General features: G+C 43.6%; 1 pseudogene; it reads left to right on the top strand.

The window, feature by feature from the left end:
* Positions 1 to 3,945: 3,945 nt before the first annotated feature.
* LOC137352017 (ferritin heavy chain-like) lies at positions 3,946 to 7,726 on the top strand (annotated as a pseudogene).
* The last annotated feature ends 508 nt before the right edge of the window (positions 7,727 to 8,234 follow it).

Genomic DNA, 8,234 nt, shown 5'->3' with positions numbered 1-8,234 from the left:
GCATATTTCATATTTTCTGTTCTATTTATCTGTGATTTTCTATTTAGATTTAGATTTAGAGATACAGCACTGAAACAGGCCCTTCTGACCACCGAGTCTGTGCCGACCATTAACCACCCATTTATACTAATCCTACACTAATCTCATATTTCTACCACATCCTCACCTGTCCCTATATTTCCCTACCACCTACCTATACTAGGGGCAATTTATAATGGCCAATTTACCTATCAACCTGCAAGTCTTTTGGCTGTGGGAGGAAACCGGAGCACCCGGAGGAAACCCACGCAGACACAGGGAGAACTTGCAAACTCCACACAGGCAGTACCCAGAATTGAACCCGGGTCGCTGGAGCTGTGAGGCTGCGGTGCTAACCACTGTGCCACTGAGCTTTGAAAAAAATTGTCCACACGTGTAATTGTAAATTTTGGCTTAGCAGTAAACTAAAGCGAGACTGCAGCAGTTAATAGATTTAAACTGGTGTGAGATAATCACCTGGCATTTGAGGGTCTGAAGTCTTGTTTTGATGCACACAGGCCCTAATATCTGGATTGTACTTTGATGTAGTTTTGCCTATGTCTTGACGAGAAGGAATACTCTCCACTTGCCTGGATGGGTGCAGCTCCAACAACACTCAAGAAGCTCGACACCATCCGGGATAAAGCAGCCCGCTTGATTGGTACCCCATGCACAAACATTCACTCCCTCCACCGCCGATGCACAGTGGCCGCAGTGTGTACCATCTACAAGATGCACTGCAGCAATGCACCAAGGCTGCTTAAACAGCACCTTCCAAACCCGCGACCTCTACCACCTAGAAGGACAAAGGCAGAAAATGCATGGGAACACCACCACCTGCAAGTCCCCCTCCAAGCCATACACCATCCTGACTTGGAACTATATTGCTGTTCCTTCACTGTTGCTGGGTCAAAATCCTGGAACTCCTTTCCTAAGCATAGTTGGTGCACCTACACCCCAAGGACTGCTGTGGTTCAAGAAGGCAGCTCACTACCATCATCTCAAGGGCAATTAGGGATGGGCAATAAATGCTGGCCTAGCCAGTGACGCCCACATCCCCTGAATGAATAAAAAACAAGGTGGCAATGAAACAGCAGCCTGACTGATGCCCTAATTATTAATACCAGGCATCTGTGAAAAATAAATACAAACAACAGCAGCCAGCCAGTGTGTGAAAGGTCCGGAAATGAATTTCAGTACGGCATTATGCTTTGGCTATCTCATTTACCCATCTCATTTACTACATCAGTAGCAGCTGTCAGCGGTGGTTAGACACGGTTAGTGTGATTTTTTTTTTTACCCTCAGCCTTCCTCTGAATTTAACCACGTCACAGTCTTGTAAATATTATCCTTTGCAGAATTTTCTGTACAATTACATTATTTTGCTACAGTGTAAGTGACATGTTGGGGAAAAAAATTATCAACTGTGTGAATTCCTCCCCATCTCTGTCCAGAAGGGATGAAGCCACAACTGTATCTCACCAAAGCCTGCGTAACTCGTGTAAGGACAGTGGACCTGCCATCTGCACCTGGAACTGTTCAACCAGTGAAAAGGCAGTGGCACCTTCCATTTGCATCTGTTATACCAAAATTACAGTTCATATTCAAAGCTCAGCTATAACTCTCTGCTAAGCTAATTGATCCTGCGTCTACTAATTGATATAATGCTGACAACTTTCTTCCTGTCACCTCTTACTGATTATGTAGCACATTTACCATGCTGTTATACACAGCATATACTCATGAAACAGAACCAAACCCTTGAAAACTGCTCACAGCTCCCACTCTGTACAATACCCCAGTACGGGCAGCCTACACTGAAGGCAGCCCCATGGACTGAGCAGTTCCTATTCCAGGCAGTTCCCTCCTCCTGACAAACACCCGCCCAACTGGCCAGCCCCCAATAACGTGCTGCTCTCACTCCAGCTAAGCCCAATTACAGGCAGCCCCCTGCTACAGGCTGTCCCTAATTGTTTAGCCAACAACTGTTGTCTGGAAACCAACAGCTAGACTGAACTTACAGCCCCTTCCTAATCACCAGGAAAATCCCAGGTCAGTGACTGTTGCCCCCCCACCCCCCGCCCCCAGGGGAGGGTTTGGGACCCGGAAACAGACCTGACACCTTATTCCCACCTCCAACGCGAAAATTCAGCCCGAGATCATCCAAAACTCAGATGCTCGTATTCAATCCTGCACCATCTTGCTTGCTTTGCAGCTCTGTGCACACTAACCCACATTATATCCTGCTCCAACCACATCTCAAATTTAAAATTCTTTCCCTTGTTTTTAAATCCATCCCATCCCTTCCTAACTTTGTAATCTCCTCCAGCCCTACAACCCATCCAAAACTGTTTGTTCGTGTGGATCTGGCCTCTTGGGCAAATCCCTCCTTCATTTGTCTCACCACTGGTGACATTTGCTGACATTCCTTCTGCAAAACCCTCTGTCTCTCCTTTTTTAAGATGCTCATTAAAACCCATCTCTCTCTTTGGCTCAGCGCTCATTTTCCTCACGCCTCCCTGAAGTGACTTGTGGTGTTTTTCTGCAGTATCAGTGCTATATAAATACAAGTAGTTGTTGTTCAGTTGTGCGTTGTGATTTGTTTAGTGTGCCTTCCTCAAAACGTACTGATTACAGTCTTTAAGGTGTGGTATCTGTCAGAAGGACTGGATGTAAGCTGATGTGATGTGCCATGGTTTGTGGAGCCATCTAGTCTCGCCTGATCTTAAGAGGAACCTACAGGAAGAGGAAAGGAAATGGATTTACAATGCACATCCAAGAGAATGATTTCAGAGAGTAGCAAGACCATAAGAATTTTGTGCATCATACAGCTGTTTAGCAAGTGCAGCTCCTGGGAGGAAGAGGAAGAAAGGGAATTGAGGTATAAAGGATCGTCAGAAATGAAGATACATGCAGCATGGTGGAACCAAACTGGCCCTTGCCGTTAATCTTCTAAAACCACGGAGGGTGTTTCCTGAAGTAGGAATAGTTGCCTCATGATGGCTGCTACCTTCCCCCACAACATCATTGACTTTTCCCTGAGGCTGATCCCGAATCCTGCTCCTCTCCTCGTGACTTCATGTGCCAAAGTAGCATCACTTTTAAAAGTGGCGTGTCATTTTTGATTCAATCACTCTTCACATTATTGCTTGACTGGTGTTTCTTTCTCTTTGTCTTATGAGGGGAGATTGAGGAAACTGGGCCTGTATTCTCTAGAGTTTCGAAGAATGAGAGGTGCTCATTGAAACTTACAAAATTGTTACAGGGCGTGACAGGGTGGATGTGGGTAGGATGTTTCCCCTGGCTTGGGGGGGGGGCGGTCTAGAACAAGGGGGCACAGTCTCAGAATAGGACTGAGAAGAGGAGGAATTTTTTCACTCAGAGGGTGATGAATCTTTGGAATTCTCTACCCCCGAGGGCTGTGGAAGCTCAATCATTAGCATGTTCAAGACAGAAATCGATAGATATCTGGATACTAATAACATCAAAGGGTATGTGGATAGCGTGGAAAAGTGGTGTTGAAGTAGATGATCAGCCATGATCTAATTGAATGGCAGAGAAGGCTCAATGGGCTGAATGGCCTACTTCTGCTCCTATATAGAACTTTCGGACTGTGAACCTTAATGGGATCCAAGAGAAGTGGCAGGGTATGCCATGCTACTGCAAAGGTTCCTTCAGTTTCTTGTGATCATTATATCATGGAGTTTTGCTACAGTTGGGGACGATCAATAAATTAGAACTTGTAAACAGAAAATAAACACACACAGAAATGTTGGGGATTTACAGCTATGCTGAATGCAAGGATTGTGAACTCTGCATTATTGCCTTGTGTATTGAGACTAATTCACAAATCACTAGATTGATAATGCAGCTAATCAGTGTTAACTTGGGACAAGGAGAGATTTCCAATTTCATATGTTATGCTGAATGCCAGGCAAAATTAATGTAAATATTGAGAACAGTATATTTGGGAGGCTGTCAAGGCTAGACACAGGGAAGAAACTTCACACAAAGGATTGTGCGGCGGCCAAAGTGTAGAGGAAAATCCTGTAAAGAGTTTATATAAAGTACATAAAAATAACAAAACAGGAAGAGAAATGATTTGGTTAGTATTTGTTAAATTGATCTTGCTCTGATAAGTGCTGCTTGCATTGAAGCTGATATTACTCACACATTTACCTTGAAGCGTTTGTCCAATCTATTTGCAGAAAGGTACAGATAAAGGAGAGGGATGCAGACACAAGAGCACTGGAGCGATGACTGCTGCCTGAGACTGGGGAAAGATTGCTCTCATATGGCTGCATCTGGGAGAACAGAATGTCAGATAAACAGGAATAGGGATTGTTATTTGAACAGTGCCTTTGAAGTCAGATAGCATGAAGCTGCAAATATTTTTGTTGGCCTGTTCACTGTTTGGGTGGGGGTGGAGGGGAAGGGTGGGTGGGGAAGAGGGGATTGGTGGATGGGTTGTGTTAAACATTAAACAGCCCAGGACAGTGCCAATAGAAACAGTAACCTTTCCAAGAGTCAGATTCTTTGTCCAATCCATATGATGGGGACAAAGATTAGAAATATAATAACAGTAAGAGTTTCTACAAGTATTTAAAAAGGAAAAGAGTAACTTAAGTGAGCATTGAACCTCTAGAGAGTGATTCTGGGGAATTAATAATGGGTAATATGGAAATGGTGCAAGCATTGAACAGGTATTTTGTGTTGGTCTTCACTGTAGAGGGCATAAAAAAAAATCCCAAAGATACTTGAAAAAGGGAGGGAAAAACTTAACAATCACAATCACCTGGGAAAAGATACTGGGAAAACTATTAGAGCTAAAGGCTGACAAGTCCCCGGGATCTGATGGTCTGCATCCCAGGGTCTTAAAAGAAGTGGCTGCAGAGATAGTAGATGCATTAGTTGTTATCTTCAAAACTTCCCTAGATTCTGGAAAGGTCCCAGCGGATTGGAAAATAGCTAATGTAACACCGCTATTCAAGAAAGGAGAGAGACAGAAATCAGGAAATTGGGCCAGTTAGCCTAATATCAGTCATAGGAAAAATGCTAGAATCCATTGTTAAGGAGGTTATAGCAGGACATTTAGAAAATCATAATGCGATCAAGCAGAGTCAACATGGTTTTGTGAAATGGAAATCGTGTTTGACCAATTTATTAGAGTTCTTTGAGGAAGTAACAAGCAATGTGGATAAAGGGGACTATGTAGATGTGGTGCACTTGGATTTCCAAAAGACATTTGATAAGGTGTCACATCAAAGGTTACTACACAAAATAAGAGTTCATGGTGTAGGGGGTAAGATATTAACATGGATAGCGGATTGGTTAGCTAACAGGAAGCAGAGAGTGGGGATAAATGTGTCATTTTCAGCTTGGCAGGATGTGACTGGTGAAGTGCCACAGGGATCAGTGCTGGGTGTCAACTATTCTACATCAATGACTTGGATGAAAGATCCAAATGTATGGTAGCTAAATTTGCAGATGACACAAAGATAGACAGGAAGGTAAGTTTTCAAGAGGACATAGAGTCCACAAAAGATATAGATAGGTTAAGTTAGTGGGCAAAAATTTGATGCAGTATAATGTGGGAAAATGTGAACTTGTCCACTTTGACAGAAAGAATAATGAAGCAGAATATTATTTAAATGGAGTGAGTCTGTGGTACAGAGGGATCTGGGTGTCCTGGTACATGAATCACAAAAAATTAGTATGCAGGTACAGCAAGCGATTAGGAAGGCAAATGGAATGTTGTCATTTTATTGCAAGGGGAATAGAATCTAAAAGTAGGGAAATTTTGCTACAGCTGTACAAGGCTTTGGTGAGATCACATCTGGAGTACTGTGTACAGTTTTGGTCTACATCTGGAGTACTGTGTATAGTTTTGGTCTCATTCGATCGATTTAGTTTAGAGATACAGCAGTGAAACAGGCCCTTCGGCCCACCGAGTCTGTGCCGACCATCAACCACCCATTTATACTAATCCTACACTAATCCCGGATTCCTACTACATCCCCACCTATCCCTCTAATTCCCTACGACCTACCTATACTAGGGGCAATTTTATAATGGCCAATTAACCTATCAACCTGCAAGTCTTTGGCGTGTGGGAGGAAACCAGAGCACCCGGAGGAAACCCACGCAGACACAGGGAGAACTTGCAAACTCCACACAGGCAGTACCCAGAATCGAACCAGGGGCCCTGGAGCTGTGAGGCTGCGGTGCTAACCACTGCGCCACTGTGCCGCCCATTTCTGGGATGAAGGGGTTATCTTATGAGGAAAGGTTGAAAAGGTTGGACCTACACCCTTTGGAGTTTAGAAGAATGAGAGGTGAACTTATTGGAACATATAAGATCCTGAGGGGACCTGACAGAATGGATGCTGGAAGGATGTTTCCACTTACTGGCATGATGAGAACTAGGGGACATTGTTTAAAAATAAGGGGTCTCTCATTAAAGACAGAGATGAAGAGAAATGTTTTCTCTCAGAGGGTCGTTAGTCTGTGGAATTCGCTTGCTTAGAGAGCAGTAGAGGTTGGGTTATTGAATATGTTCAAAGCTGAGTTAGATAGATTATTGATAGACAAGGGAGTCAAGGTTTATGGGGAGTAGACAGAAAAGTAGAGTTGAGGTCACCATCAGATCAGCCATGATCTTATCAAATGGCAGAGCAGGCTCAAGGGGACGAATGGCCTATTCCTGCTCCTAATCATACGTTCGTTCGTATGTTTGTAGGTTAGCAGCGGGTAACATCATTCGCAAATAAATACTAGACCAAACCCTGGACGTTAATATACTCTCCACACATTGTTGAGCACATCTTTCCATTCCAGGCCATACCTACGATCCACTGTTCAAACAGACACCGTCTGGAGTGGAAACTCTGAGTTTTCTGTGTGACTTGCAATACCTTCACTTTTGTGCTTCAGGAGAGACAGGGTTCTTGCTTCAACAGTGATTGAATGGAACCTTCAATCCCAGCTGCTTTATCCATCCGCCACACACAGCCCCTCTCTACACACACACTCACAGCATCGTTATATCCTGCTACATATCTGCTTCATCCTCCACCTATTGCCAGGAGCTCCCAGGTGCAACGATTTACCACAATGACTGTGGGGCCACCATCAGCCGGCAGATCAACCTGAAGCTGTACACGTCTTATGTCAACCTCTCCCTGTCCTTCTACTTTGACAGAAATGACATTGCGTTGAAGAATTTTGCCACATTCTTTCTGGAGCAATCCCATGAAGAGTGTGAACATGTTGAGAAACTGATGAAACTACAGAACCAGCGAGGAGGACGCATCTTTGTTTTTATTCATTCATGCGATGTGGGCGTCGCCAGCTCGGACAGCATTTATTGCCCATCCCTAATTGCCCTTGAGAAGGCCAATTACTCCAGGGTATCAAGAAATCAGATCATTATGAATGGGGTTGAAGTTTGGATGCAATGATGTGCTCTTTGGAGCTGGAGCTGGAGAATAGCGTGAACCAGCCGCTTATAGAGTTGCATAAACTAGCTACAGACAGGAATGACCCACATCTCTGCGACTTCCTGCAGACCCACTACCTGGATCAGCAGGTCAAGTCTATCAAGCTACCAGGAGACAATGTGGCCAACTTGCAGAGATTGGGTGCTCCTGAAAATGGAATGGCTGAATATTTATTTGACAAGCATGCCCTAGGTAATGACAGCAGCTGAACACCTGAACTGCTGTCTATCCTTTGCTGCTTACAGTACTGTCTGTAATGCTCAGTGCATGTTTAACTTATGTTTGTAGTCTGTCCAGTTTTCACACCACCCAACTATGTAATTGATTGTACCACTGTTACTCGAATGTGTTCTATTACGTTATATATTGATGAGTTTATTGAAGTGTACTTGTAGAAAATGTTCTTTGGCTTATCTCCAAATAAAGCAACTTGAACAGAAAAAAAAATCATTCTGTTTGTTGTTAAAATTCCATGACAACTAAGGTATAGTCAGAGAGCATTTGGTATGCACCTATTGTTTTCTCACGATAACTGAAAGAACTATATAGCATCTTATCACTTCTCTCAGAAACGTACCAAGGTCTTACAATTAATTACTTTGAAATGCAATCACTGCTGCCATGCAGGAATACACGGTAGTCATTTTTCATGCAGTAAGATCCCCAAAACAGCAGTGTAATGAATAGTCAGTTAATCTGGCATTGGTTGTGTTGGTT

This window comes from Heterodontus francisci, chromosome 37 (assembly GCF_036365525.1).
Source record: "Heterodontus francisci isolate sHetFra1 chromosome 37, sHetFra1.hap1, whole genome shotgun sequence".
Taxonomy (NCBI): domain Eukaryota; kingdom Metazoa; phylum Chordata; class Chondrichthyes; order Heterodontiformes; family Heterodontidae; genus Heterodontus; species Heterodontus francisci.
The sequence above is the reverse complement of the archived record's forward strand: the minus strand, read 5'-3'. Positions and strand labels throughout refer to the sequence as shown.